Source organism: Capsicum annuum, chromosome 12 (genome assembly GCF_002878395.1).
Source record: "Capsicum annuum cultivar UCD-10X-F1 chromosome 12, UCD10Xv1.1, whole genome shotgun sequence".
NCBI classification, from domain to species: domain Eukaryota; kingdom Viridiplantae; phylum Streptophyta; class Magnoliopsida; order Solanales; family Solanaceae; genus Capsicum; species Capsicum annuum.
The window spans coordinates 23,356,932-23,372,136 of NC_061122.1; the positions used below are offsets into that span (position 1 = coordinate 23,356,932).

The 15,205-nt window shown below is 33.5% G+C and overlaps 1 pseudogene; it reads right to left on the minus strand.

The window, feature by feature from the left end:
• LOC107849370 overlaps positions 1-15,205 on the minus strand; it is a 168,634-nt pseudogene that overhangs the window by 126,511 nt on the left and 26,918 nt on the right.

Below are 15,205 nucleotides of genomic sequence, written 5' to 3' on the forward strand. Positions count from 1 at the left end.
AATAAAGTTCACATGTTTACAAAATCTTGTACGGGAACATGCTGACAAAAAAACATACTGAGAATGGAGGAGATGCTGGAAGAGACGTTGGAGTAGTTGCTGAAGCTTCAACTGTTGGAAGTGAACATACTGTTGGAGCTTCAAAATTTGATCCCTGGAAAAATAAATGTGGGCAAAAGCATGTTTTGGAGATTGAGACTTTAAACCTTTAACCATATATTAATTTGCTTTTGTTGTTATTTTTTTTTTTTATCCTTAAGAAGCCTAGGAGAGATTGGATGCAGAGAAGATTAGAGAAATCAAGAATTTTGAGTGGCATTTCTGCTTTTGTCAAACTAGACAATTTCTTTCTTTTAGGATTAAAGTTGAGTATATTCAGAGTACCACTACATTTTAAAATTTGTGTGTTTAGACTGAATTCTGAAAAACTATTTATGATTTCATAAATTTCATTTTCTTAATGTTTTTAAGTTTCAATGACTCAAACTGCTGGAAGAGATCCTGTTTGCTCTCTTAAGCAGACCATTGTACTTTTGTCTCTGAATTCCTTTCTCAATCATCAGCTGAAGACCGAACCAACATCTCCCACGTCTCCCCCCTCTTAACAAAATCGATCATAGGAACAACGATATCTTCTTTCCCCGTGCTCCTTAAAAAAGTATACGATAACATTTCTACACTCTGTGTCAACATACTCGTTGCTCTATCTCTCCCTCGCTAAAATACAATCACATCAGCCCCTAGCCTCATACTTCTCGTTTTGAAATCGTTTCAATAGTGTCCAATCGTGTTTGCTAATTTGCTTTTCGCGGAATATCCAAGAGACATGCACTGGGACTTCCTATCAGGTGTCATTCCACCGCCATTGTCTTCAACTAAAAACATCTTACTCCCAACATCTTTCTTATTGTTCAGCACGTCTACATTGACATACCTAACACCATTGCAAACCTCGTCCATGGCATTGTCTAGTACCCAATGCCCATTTATGACTCGTGGCATTCGAATGCAAGAATTTCGGGTGAACTCTCACATGATCCATCCCAACTATTTGATCATAACATGCACCCTCTTTATTACCATCATAATCTCCAGGTTTCCAGAATTGCTTACAACTGGTTGTAGTGGAAATAAGAGTAAATACATAATTACACTACTGATCTTGTCCGAAATTTTTAAAAAGACATCTAAACTTTGAATTCGACCTATTACCTCACGAATCTTTTTTATTCCGTTGCAAATACACCATTTTGGACCTCTGTGTGTATACACGCACCACAGGCGCGTGAAAGGCCTCAAATTTGATTTTTTGACCAATTAAAAGTTGTCACGTGTAAATAATTTAATATATAATTTATATTCTTTTTTTAAAAAAATATATTTTCTTTTTAAATATTACCCCGTACCCCCTCTCTCCTCCCCCCAACCATTTCTTCTTCAACACCATTAAATCCTCCATTAAAGCTTCATTGAAGCTTTTTTTTTTTTTTAAATCATATCATTAAAGTTTTTCATTTTGTAGTTAATCATATCATTTAACTACCCATTAAAGATCCTCAACACCATTAAAGCTCCTTCATAGCTCCTCCATTAAAGCTCCAATGAAGCTTTTTTTTTTAAATCATATCACTAAAGCTCCATTTATCACTTTTGAATGTTTAATGGAATTAAATTTTGATTTTGAAGAAGCAACTGATATGAAATTTGAATTAAAGTGGTTGAAATTCAAGAAAAATTCAAAAGTGTAAAAATGGAGTTTCAATTTCATGATGGTGGTGAGTGTGTTTTGATGGTGGTAGTGGTAGTGCTGGTGGTGGTGGTGATGATGGTGCGTGGGTGGGGGAGGGGGTAGGGAGAGACATTGACGGGGTGGGGGTAGGGGTGCTGGATGAGGAAGACCATGGGGGTAGGTGGTACTGCAGGACGCGGGGGAGGGGGAGTTGCTGGATAGGTTGGGGTGGGGGAAGAGGGGGTGGGGTGGGGTAATAAATTAAATAAAAAAGAAAAATTTATTAAAAAATAAATCAAATATAAAATTAAATATATTTAACACGTGTCAGCACCTGATTGGTGTGAGTGTTCACTCTCTTTGTTGTTGTGACTGAGGTTCAGCGAAAAATGATGTATTTGTAACGGATTAAGTAAGAATCGTGGAGTAATAGATCGAATTCAAAGTTTAGGTATTTTTTTAAAAATCTCAGTCAACATCAAAGGGCTATTATGTATTTACTCTTGGAATAATAGCGGGGGAATTTACAACGGATTCATTCTTCAGGCAAATCGACAAAGGAGCAATAATACAAGGCACACTTTCATCTGCTTCACAGGACTTTGTTGAATATCATAAAAACAAGAACCAATATCATAATTGGTTATTGGAATCATATGCGTAGCTGTGTTTGTTGTAGTGTTTTGTCTATCATCCAACTCGTCTGTTAACTCGATGATTTCTTGCATGATAGACATGGTGATCATGTTTGTAAATATTAACTAAAAATCAAGAACTAAAGTTTTTTTTGGATGTTAGAAGAATGTAGGGTGGAACAATATACACAGAGTCAAACACAGCGGAAAAATTACAAGAAAATAATTCTAGAGTTTTCTAGCCTTATCAAAGTGTATGTCAGACTGACTTACGTAGTTGAAGGCATATTTATAGGTAATATAGACTCGTAGGAAAATAATTTTAACTTATTTATTATTTTACTTGAAAAATAATTAATATTTAATTATTAAAAATATATGGGTCATTAATACTAATATTTTTATAATATGGACTTAGTTCTCATATAATAAGTGGCAAAGAAGTAGCTGAAGCAGGCTGCTCATGATCGACATACTTGCTTCAACTGTAATTTTTCTATATTATTCCTAATTAATTATTATAAATCATTTACGTATTAAAAAATTAAAAATATTTAATAAAAAAATTAAAATAGACATTTATGACATGACTGGTTCAGCTGTTTCAACCGTAATTTTATTATATCACTTATAATTAATTATTATAAGTTATTTAAATATTAAAAAATTAATAATATTGAATAAAAAATATATAAAATAGACATAAAATAATAAATTATTTTTTGATGTTTTCTTAAGTCATTTATGTATTAAAAATTAATAATATTTAATAAAAAAGATAACATAGACATAAAATGATAAATTATTTTTTGATGTTTTAAATTAACTTGATATCTTATATGTGACCACTTACAAAATATAAATTATTTTTTGTTGTTTTAAATTAACTTTACGTCTTATATGGGACCACTTAAAAACGTTTCACAAGTATTTGTTAGAGAAAATACCCAATTACCCCCCCCCCCTCCCCCTCCGAACTATATCCGAAAAATCTGTGACACACCTCAACTTCAAAGGGGTCTCATTACCCCCCCAAACTAATTAAAAGTGAAATTTTCACCCCCTTAGTGCCTAAGTGGCGCTTATGTGGCGCAACACATTGAAGTGTCCACGTAGGCACACATGTGTTCCACATAAGCACAAAGGAGGTGAAAATTCAACTTTTAATTAGTTCAGGTGGGTAATAGGACCCCCTTGAAGTTGAGGTGTGTTACAGCTCTATCAGGTATAGTTCGGGGGGGTAATTGGGTATTATCTCTATTTGTTATAATAATTTTACTATGTCACTTCTAATTAGTATAATAGAAGAAAAAATATTATAAATCACAGTATTTTAAAAAATATATTATTTAAAAAATATAATTGACAATCAATGCCACAAAAGTTTGAATAACCTAAAATATTGTTATGAAAATTTCATCAATCTAAATATAATAATATATGTCTAACTTAGAATTTATTAACCAAACAAATAAAGATTTTAACTAAATAATAGAATTATACATAACGTATAATTTTTAAGAATCAACATTGGACCGTGCATAGGACGGCATAAGCCGCCTAGTTATATAGATGTTGGTATCTCCTTTTCATATTAGAATATGGATTCATGAAGGAAAAAAAATAGTGTTCATAGGTGTTGGGTATCTCCTTTTCATATATGAATATGGATTCATGAAAAAAGTAGTTTAATTTGTTGTGAGTTGAGGGTATAGTCCAAATCCAAAAAGGAAAATTTAAAGTTGCTCCAAATTCAAAAAGAATAAGGAAAACAGAACTAGTGCAACAAATACTCTTTGTTTTTGTACTTTTTAGAGAAAATTCCTAATTACCCTCCTGAACTATACCCAAAAAGGTTTTGACACACCTTAACTTAAAAGGGATCTTATTACCTCTCCGAACTAATTAAAAGTGTAATTTTGACACCCTTAGTGCCTATGTGGCACACACGTGTCCCTACGTGGACACTTCAGGGTGTTGTGCCACGTATGTTCCACGTAGGCACTAAGGGTGTCAAAATTACACTTTTAATTAGTTCAGGAAGGTAATAGGACCCCTTTTATGTTGAGGTGTGTCACAGCCTTTTTGGGTATAGTTCAGGGAGTAATTGGATATTATCTCTATTTTTTACTTACACTGTACAATCAATTGGTATTTACTTAAACCCAATCCTAAACAAACTATGAAACGAATTGAGAATATACAGAATTAATATTTGCAAATAATTGAAGTACTTTTTTTATTTCCCATTCGGTACCCGCATTGGAGCCCAACTAAGCCGAAATAATTGAAGTACTTACTACTTTGCTGAACTTCTATCTTGCTATAAACTAATAAAAAATAAAGAAGAAGAATAGAGAGATTAGAGAGTAATTCTTATTTCTCTTGAGGGATTCTTGAGGAGTTTCTTACAATGAAGGAAACCCCCTTTATTTGTAGGGGAAAACTAACCTTTGAGTTTCTAAGACATACACTATATATGGTAAAATAGACACTCACTATATATGATAAAGTAGACGTTCACTATATATGGTACATTTATAACACTCCCCCCTTGAATGTCTAATTGATAGATAATGTGTCTCGTTAAAACTTTACTAGAAAATACTCAGTGGAAAAAAAATCTAGTGAAAGAAAAAGAGTTCACATCTCTAACAATACACATATATACTGCCTCGTTAAAAACCTTACGAGGAAAACCCAAGGGACAAAACCTCGTAAGGGAAACAAAGTACAACACGTATTAACTCCCCCTAATAAGAACATCCTTGAGCCTTTACATCTCGATCTTGTGTACCATCTTCTTGAAAGTTGCAGCAGGAGGAGACTTGATGAATAAGTTAGCCACACTGTCACTTGAATGAATATGTTGCACGTTAATATCACCATTCTTTTGGAGCTTATGTATCCAGAAAAGCCTTGATGAAGTGCGTTTCGTTCTATCTCATTTTATGAATCCTCCCTTAAGTCGTGCTATGTATGTTGCATTATCTCCGTATAAAATTATGGGTACATTGTCACATTTCAAACCACATTTTTCTTGAATAGAACGTATCATGGACCTCAACCATATACATTCTTGGCTTGCTTCATAAATAGCTATTATCTCAGCATAGTTCGATGATGAAATGGATAGATAGACTGTTTTGCATATCTCCAAGATATGATAGTATCCCCACATGTGAACATATAGCTTATTTGAGATCGAGCTTTATATGGGTCAGATAAGTACCCAACATCAGCATAACCAACAAGATCGAGACTACAATCTTTAAAATAAATAATCTCATATGTTTGATCTTATTTCGATGTCTCCTCATAGGAGTAGAACTATACCTTGCTAACAAATTGAGCGAAAGGCTATGTTCGGTCTTGTAGTATTTTACAAGATACATTAGTACACCAATTGCACTAAGATATATAACCAATCCAATTTGGTATACTTCTTACAGAAAATACCCAATTACCCCCTGAACTATACCCAAAAAGGTTATGACACATTTCAACTTAAAGGGGGTCCTATTACCCCCCTGAACTAATTAAAATTATAATTTTGACACCCTTAGTGCCTACGTGGCACACACGTGTGCCTACGTGGGCACTTCAGTGTGTTGTGCCACATATGTGTCACGTAGGCACTAAGGGTGTCAAAATTACACTTTTAATTAGTTCATGGGGGTAATAGGACCCCCTTTAAGTTGAGATGTGTCATAGCCTTTTTGGATATAGTTCATGAGGGTAATTGAGTATTATCTCTACTTCATATTTCAGCAAATAATTTATTGCTTTTGAAAACTCTCCAAGAGTTTCAATAGTTTTGAAGTTATAAGCTCATACAATATAAGAATTATAAATAAGTTTCCCAGAAACTTTTATATGCTTCAAACATTTTGAATCCTTAAAAGTTTTCAAATAAATTTTGTCAAGTGACAAAATTCAACATTTCATGAGTGACATCTTCAAGTATCTGGACTGCAAACCAAATAAGTTTTATCTTACCAAGATGCATCCTTTCACAGCACTTGATAAATATTTCTACGTCAGCATGCTTAAATAAATGTAGAATTTAGATCCTCATAATCTTTTACAATATTGCGTCAATATTGTATCAAAGATCTTGATGATGTATCATTTCGTATCAGTTCACAGTGTGACATAATATTTTAAGATCTCATCACTTCATTATTTTCATGTACCTAAACCTCTCATAAGATTTCATGAAGTGTTATGCCATAGGATCTTTAGGAGCGCATTGCCTTCTTATTATGATTAGTTGCTTCTATCCCTTTTAAGAATTATTTCATTTGTAACCGATTAGTCTACCATTCTTCATGCATGCGTTGATTTTGTCCTTTAAGAATGCAAAATGGGAGCACTTGTAGCTTAAATATGATACTAAATTTGAGTCAACAGATGCTTCCAGCATTTGACTTGAATTAACTTTTGAATGAGGATTTGATGATAATTCCTAACTTATTTAATAACTACTTATAATCTCCCCCTTATGTTAGGAAAACTAACATTCATCCTTATATTCTTTAAGGAATCCATCTTTGTGCATCATGGTATATTCATTAATCGTATACTGCACATTAACTATTAGATGGAATAGTTGGTTCCTGACCTTGAACCAATTGAGAGGGAAGAAATAATCATAATTTATTGGTCTAAGGCGTGCAAGTGCTATTGTATGCAACATATCATATTTCAGACCAACACGTGAAGTTTTGTTCTCATTAGTAATGGTTTAGCTATTAATCAAAGGCATTCAATGCAAACCATCATCATCAAGATGAATTGTCTTGATTACACAATCTGAAAGTTATTCTCTTAACTCAATTTTACTAAGCAAACAACTTTATGAATATAAAATTTTATGAATAGAGCTTCACTTCCTATATTTTTAACCCACAACTACATGCCTAATATGCCCCCAATATCTATACATCCGTTTCATTTGAAATTTCTCGCCTTCACACTTTCTGCATTTATATGTTGAAGTCACAGTATTCATGTTTCTCTTGTCAATCCAAGTATCAATAGAGTTACGCCTGATAATACTAGTATTCATTAGAAATTCTTAGAAATCCTATTGTGTATAGGTGTCGCATGCTATAAATTAAAGTAAATGGCCGTAACATAGCTGCACTAGTATAGTTGACCACATAACAATGCATTATAAGTTGATATAATGCAAGGACTAGCGTTTAAATAGATGAATCATATTAAGGAAGTTAGTTGTATATAGAATGCTATCTGACTGGCTAAATAATCATCATTATAATTTACTTTGGCCTATAAGGCAGTATATGTTAAAGGTTTATCATTATCGAGGGAGGGTATTAGGTTTTTCTTGGAACATGCGCGACGTAATTTTGTGCACAGAATTGTGACCATACCATTACATTAAGCCCAAACATTGTGGCGTATCAACCCTTGTGACATCATTTGCATTTGGAGTCAGCTGGGGTGCCCCTGACTTGAGCCAATATATGAAACATATGGCCTGGCCTGCGGGCAAACTCTTATAGTGAGCCCTAAGAAGGGGCGTACCCTGTATCAGACCGCGATTACAGTTCTACGTATAAAATCATAATCATCAGGAGTATCTGAGCAAAACATATGGTACACTTTATATAGAACGCTCTTGATGGGCTATTATATGATTATTTATATTAAAAGTGGGCACAGGACATTACTTAGGCAAATTAATAGGCCCTTAATAACGATGATTTACTCATAAGTGGTTACATGATAAGTTAATAAGGCAGATACTACGTATTAGTCTTATATGGTGTATTTGTCACCCGTTCTTTCATAGGTTATAGTTTCATATAATAGGTTCTAGTATTCAGTCGTCTGTAACTGCTCATTCTATTATTTGACTCATTGAGCATCCCTATACGTTTACTTGTTATTCTGTCTACTTTACATACTAGTACATATTTTATATGTACAAACATCCCTACGTTCGGGGTCACTATATTTCTGTAAATACAGAATTAGGTATATTGATGAGCAGACTTCTATACTAGGCACTTGTTCGTATTCAGCAAAACAGTCGGTGCACTCCTCTCTTATCTGGGGATATTAAACATTGAGTACCATTTAATCGTATTTCTAGTTATAGTTTGGGTATGTAGGGCCTCGATCCCGGCTACCTTCTCCAGTACAGTTATAATTTCTCTTAGAGGCTTCGCAGATCGAGATAAGTTCTCATACGTGGTCATAGTTCCATATGTTTATATCAAATAAGTGTTCAATGAGATAGAATTGAGTTTTACATAGCCCTTTATCATTGTTTGTAAATTGTAACTCCTCCGCATAGTATATATGTCAGTCACATAGTTGATGCTCATACGGTTCTTATCCACCCTGTCTAGGCTAGGCTAGGGGCGTGACAATTTATTTCATGTAATAGAGCATATCAATGAGATAACATGCACCCATTATTTTGCCTTAGCCATCATAATATCATCAGTATGGTGCATTGAGATTCAAACTCAACGTCTTATCCATATAAAGGCGTCTTAGGCAATAAATCGATGGGACTTAACCCAACATCTTATCATCCCTTTAAACAATATTATTCTTCGGGAATAAATTTTAAAGTATAAATGGTTTCAAACCATTACTTTTCCTCAGATCCAACAAATTCAATAATAATTATATCATTAGTAGCAAAATACAAATAACATAAAGGAATTACTAACCTTAAAATTATCTTTAGATTTATACTCTCACCTCTTTTAGCAGAGTCTCGTGCTGATAACGTGTTATAAACTAATATATAATAAAGAAGAAGAGTATAGAGTAATTCTTATTTCTCTTGAGGGATTCTTGAGGAGTTTCTTACAATGAAGGAAACCCTCATTATTTATAGGAGAAAACTAACCTTAGGGTTTCTAACTTTTTTCATAAATAAACATACACTGTATATGGTAAAATAGACATTCATTATACATGGTAAAGTAGACATTCACTATATATGTGGTACATTTATAACATATCTATATTTTTACCGCAATGTGTCAAAATATATCATGAGAGTTTTTTTCTTATTTTCTATTAATCTTTTAAAGTTACTTTCCAACATTGTATCTAACAAATTTAACACCATAAAATGCAAAGGATTATACACATCTTTAACTTAAATCACAAGATTCAAAAATCTTACTTGTTTCTTAAATTTTGTATCTAGTCAAATTATGAAACTTTCTTTGTTCACGTTTACTTGTCACTAATTTTCTAATTATATTTCTATTTTTACTTGTCATTTTTAACATATCAAGAAAAGACCTCTTCTTTTTATGAAAGAATACCATGTACTTCGTTAGATTGAAATCAAGTGACTGTTGGTGTTACTAGTCGATGGGCTCCTCATATATATCATGTTGATTTTTTTCGTTTGTGTTTTTTTGCTTTAAAAGTAGTAGTCCATTGAAATATGTCAAATTGTTGATTCACTTTTATACTCTTTTGTACATAAATCTTAAGCTGTAAAATTCGTCCCCAAACTTTATAAGGACTTCTTTCCAACTTATTTCCTTTTGTTTGATTTTAAATTTGGGTGCTTAGGTTAGTTGCCAATCAACTTTTTTACGTTCATTATCTGTATTGCTAATAATATAAATTAATTATGATGGAAACAGATAATACAGATGTGGCTTTTTCTTTGATTTACACTTGGTAAAAATGAACTCAAGATTTAGGGAAGTTGTTTGTTATCATTGTAAAAGTATTTAGCACTGAAAGATTGTTATTTTGTATATATTCGGGTACAAGAATCTATATACATGCAACACAAACTTCAAGTCTAGTTCGCTGCATTTGTTTTTTTTTAATATTTAGATGTCTGAATCTAAATGCACATCTGAATGATTAAGATGTTGTCTCTAGATCTGAAAACTGAATAATTAAGATCGTTTCTTTTTCAATATCTGAATGTACAAAAAAAAAATTATTTGCATATATAATAAAATAAAGATACAATTCAAATTAAAAAAAACTAATTATATATCAGAAAAAGTATGTAATTTAATACAACAAAAAATATTAATTGATTGAATTTTTTTTTATGTTTGTTAGTGATAGTGCAGATGTTTTATAATGGTGGTTGCGGTGATAATAATTGATGTTAGTGATTAGTGATAATAATTGATGTTAGTGATTAGTAATATTAGTGGTGATAGTTGTGATGGTTAGTATTGTAGTGACTGTTATGATGGTGGCGGTTGATAGTGGTGGTGGTGGTTGTGATGTGATGTTGCTTGATGTTAGCAGTTGGAGGTATTGACTGTGATGGCTGAAAAATAAACGCATGGTGGTTGACGATGTGTTGATACTAGTTAGAGATGTTGTTAGTTATGATGGTGGATTTGGTTGTTAGTAGAGATAAATTATAGCGATGATAGTAATTGAAGTAATTGTAGAGGTGGCGTTACTAGTGATAATGGTGGTGGTCGCCGAAGAATGTGCGGAGGTTATGATGTATTAGTGATAGTTAGCGGTATTGCTAGTTGTGATAGATGAGTTGGTCAATAGTAGGGATTGGACGGTATTGGTTGATGATGGTGGTGGTGTTGACGGCGGTAAATATAATTAGAGTAATAAAGGTAGTAGGTGTGATAGCGGTTGACAATAGTGGTTGGTAGCGATATTTATTGCCGATGATGGAGGTGGTTGGTGGTGGTGGGTGGTGGTTGACAATGATGGCGGTGACAGAGGTGGTAACTGGTAATTATAAATAGAGTGGCGGTGAATATTATTCAACACCAGAATACCTCTTCAGACCTATTAAGACTTGATTCTAGATCTGAATGATTCAGACCTATTAAGAGCCAAAATCTTAATGAAAAACAAATGCACTTAATGGTCTGAAGTCTGAATCATTCAGATTCAGACCTCTATTAAGTGCAAATAGATAAGCGTAAGACAAGAACACTTATGAAGTTATCTAACACCTTCAACACTAGATTATGAATAATCTATCTAAGAAGTGTGTTAATTTTCAGAAAAGAGATGAAATAGAATTTTTAAGGAGGAGTGTCCTTAAGGAGTAATTCTCTTCATTGTACCCAAGGTTATGGAATCTTTCTCCCAGGATAAAATGGCCTTCAATCCGAACAATAGTGGTACCTCAAATTATTGGATTCAACGAACTCACTCAACAGTTTGATTCTTTACACAGAATGGTTTTTGAAGACAAGAAGAGAGATTGTATTTTAAAAAATATCATTTTTAAATCTTTGGATGAAAGAAGGTTTATATAGCCTTCATATGCCTCTTCTGAAAAATGGCAATGGTTCACTTAAAAGGTGTGACCTTTTCTGAAAAATCATGTCTGTTCGTCCAAAGATTGCATCTTTTCCTAACAGGCAAACCATTTCATGAATCAGTGTGTCATTTCATTGAAGGATTGCTTCCTTCCGAAGCATCAGTTTGAAACAGTGCATCCTTCTGAAGCGTCAGTTCAAAACACTGCATGCATGCATATAACTGGAGGATCAAACACAAAGAAAAATTTACTGCATTTTTATTTTTCCTTCGGATTAAATTTCTGTCAAATAAATTTTGTCTAAAAAGATAGATCTCATCGATCGATCATTGACAAATCCAAATCCAAATCTGAAGTAGACCTGAGCGAGCGACGACGACGGTACGAGGTATCTCTTATTTCTTGCCTCACTTACCAAGTGGAATAAGTGTTTCTTAACATAAACACTTAAAAGTCACATTCTCCCACCAATGTGGGAGAAATAGTAGACTTTCCATTTTAGAGTACCCTTTCCATTTTAGTGTTTTTTTCTCTATTTTTCCTTCCACTTGGTTTTCTCCATTTTCCATTCAAACTTTTCATATACTTTGAACTGAACAATCCCCCACATGAATGGGGAATGACTATTTTTTATAAAATTTTACGGACAAGTATGTGATCATTAAATAAAGTCTGATGGCATCTGGATTAGTGGGTTTCCCTTTGAACTTTCCGTAGTGGACATGCATCGAATATACTTGGTCAATCGGTAGATTTGATATCTTTGAACCGTCGAGCTTTAATGTATAGCTAAACAATACATGTCACACAACCAGCCTTTTACCATTTATGGTTTTCACAATTTTATTCTTTTCAGCCTGAACACATCCCGATTTCATGAGAGCTTAGAGAATAGGCCTTTACTAACATTCTCCTTGAAGTGGCTTCCACTTTGCCCTCACATAGGTGATTTCTAAATGTTCAATCCTATAGATTAAACTATTTGGTCATATTTGTCAAATTTAGATAATCATTAAAAAACTTTTCACCTTAAGTCTTATCCTTGTTTACTAACCATTATCTACATCATGAGAATGGGTTGGGTATATTGACAATTTTGAACCTGTCAGTCACAACTTTGTTTGATCTCCTTGAACCTAGATCTTGGGATCTCCAGTCCGCTAGGTAGAGTTACCGTCATGATGACTTATCCTAGGCCTTAAACACATTCTCTTGGATATCATTTCCACTCCTTCTCTAGATAGGCCTTTTATAAGTGGATCCGACACATTATCCATTGACTTTACATAGTCAACAGTGATAATTCCACTAGAGAGAAGTTTTCTAACGGTATTATGTCTTTGTCGTAAGTGATGAGATTTACCGTTGTACATCATGCTCTCTGCCCTACCTATTGTCGCTTGGTTATCATAGTGTATACATACTAGTGCCACTGGTTTGGGCCAATAAGGAATATCTTTCGAGATATTTTAGAGCTATTCTGCTTCTTCACCGGCTTTATCTAATGCGATAAATTCAGATTCCATTTTAGAGCAAGCAATACAAGTCTGTTAGGATGATTTCCAAGAGACTGTTCCTCCACCGATAGTAAATAGATATCCACTTGTGGATTTTACTTCGTTCGAACCGGTAATCCAATTTGTATCACTATATCCTTTGAGTACTGCGGGATATTTACTATAATGCAAAGCATAGTCTTGAGTATATTTAAGATACCACAAAACTCTTTTCATTGTCATCCAGTGAGTTTTGTTGGGATTACTCGTGTATCGACTCAGTTTACTAATAGTGCATGCTATGTATGGTCTTGTATAGTTCATTATATACATTAAACATCCCAATACTCTTGAGTACTCCAATTATGAGTCACTTTCACCTTCATTCATTCGAAGTGCAAAGCTCACATCCAATGGAGTCTTGGCAATACCGAATTCCATATACTTGAATTTGTCAAGTACATTTTCGATATAATGATACTGTGACAATGCCAACCCTTGTGGAGTTCTATGGATTTTTATTCCTAAGATCACATCTGCAACTCCAAGGTCTTTCATATCAAACTTGCGCTCGAGCATTCATTTCATTGCATTTATGTCTAAAATGTCTCTACTGATGATCAACATATCATCCACATATAAACACACAATGACGTGGTGATTTGGAGTGTCTTTAATATAAACACATTTATCACATTCATTTATCTTGAATTCGTTTGACAACATGGTTTGGTCAAACTTTACATATCATTGCGTAGGTGCTTGTTTTTGTCCATAAAGTGACTTAAGAAGTTTACACGCCTTATTTTCTTTTCCTGGAACCACAAAACCCTTGGGTTGTTCCATGTAAATTTCTTTCTCTAATTCTCCATTTAGGAATGTGATTTTCACATCCATTTGATGGATTTCAAGACCATATACCACCGCTAAGGCAATTAATATTTGAATCGACGTTATCCTTATTACCAGCGAGTATGTATTAAAGTAATCAAGGTCTTCTTTTTTTTTGAAGCCTTTTACTACAAGTCTTGCCTTTTTTTGTCAATGGTACCATCCGCTTTTATTTTTCTTTTGAAGATCCATTTAGAACCTAAAGGTTTATTTTCTGGAGGAAGATCAACCAATTCCCAAGTATGGTTGCTTAAGATTGAATCAATCTCACTATTGACTGGCTCTTTCTAAAAGGATGAGTCTGATGATGACATCGCTTCTTTAAATGTTTGAGGCTTATTTTCTAAGAGAAATATTACAAAATCCGAACCAAATAAAGTTGACGTTCTTTGACGTGTACAACATCTTGGATTTTCTTCATTATGTACATTCTCACTTGGTTCATCTCGAGGTCGTTTATATCCCCCACTAGAATGTTCATGTCTAGTTTTATACCGATAAATATTTTTAAAGAATTCAATATTATCTGATTCAATTACCGTATTTTCATTAATATCCAGAAGTTCAGATTTATGAACCAAAAATCGACATGCTTTACTACTTTTAGCATATCCTATGAATAGACAATCCATCATCTTAGGTCCTATCTTAACCCTTTTAAGCATCAAAACTTGGACCTTTGCAAAACACCCCCACACTTTGAAATATATCAAGTTGGGTTTCCTTCCTTTCCATTTTTCATAAGGAATTGATTGTGTCTTACTATGGGAAACTCTATTGAGTATACGGTTGGCTCTAAGGATAACCGCCCCCTACAAGCTTTGCGGTAAACCTGAACTTATAAGTAAGGCATTCATCATTTCCCTCAAAGTTTGATTTTTTCTTTCCGTAATTCAATTAGAATGAGGTGAATATGGGGTTGTAGTTTGATGGACAATTCCATTCTCTACATATATTTCAGCAAAAGGAGATTCATATTATCCGCCCCTATCACTTCTTATCATTTTGATCTTTTTCTATAACTGATTTTCAACTTCAGTTTTGTATTGCCTAAACGCATCTATTGCTTCATCCTTACTATTTAGCAAGTTTACATAACAATATCTAGTGCAATCGTCAATAAAAGTTGTGAAATACTTTTTTCCACCATGTGATAGTGTTGACTTCATATCACAAA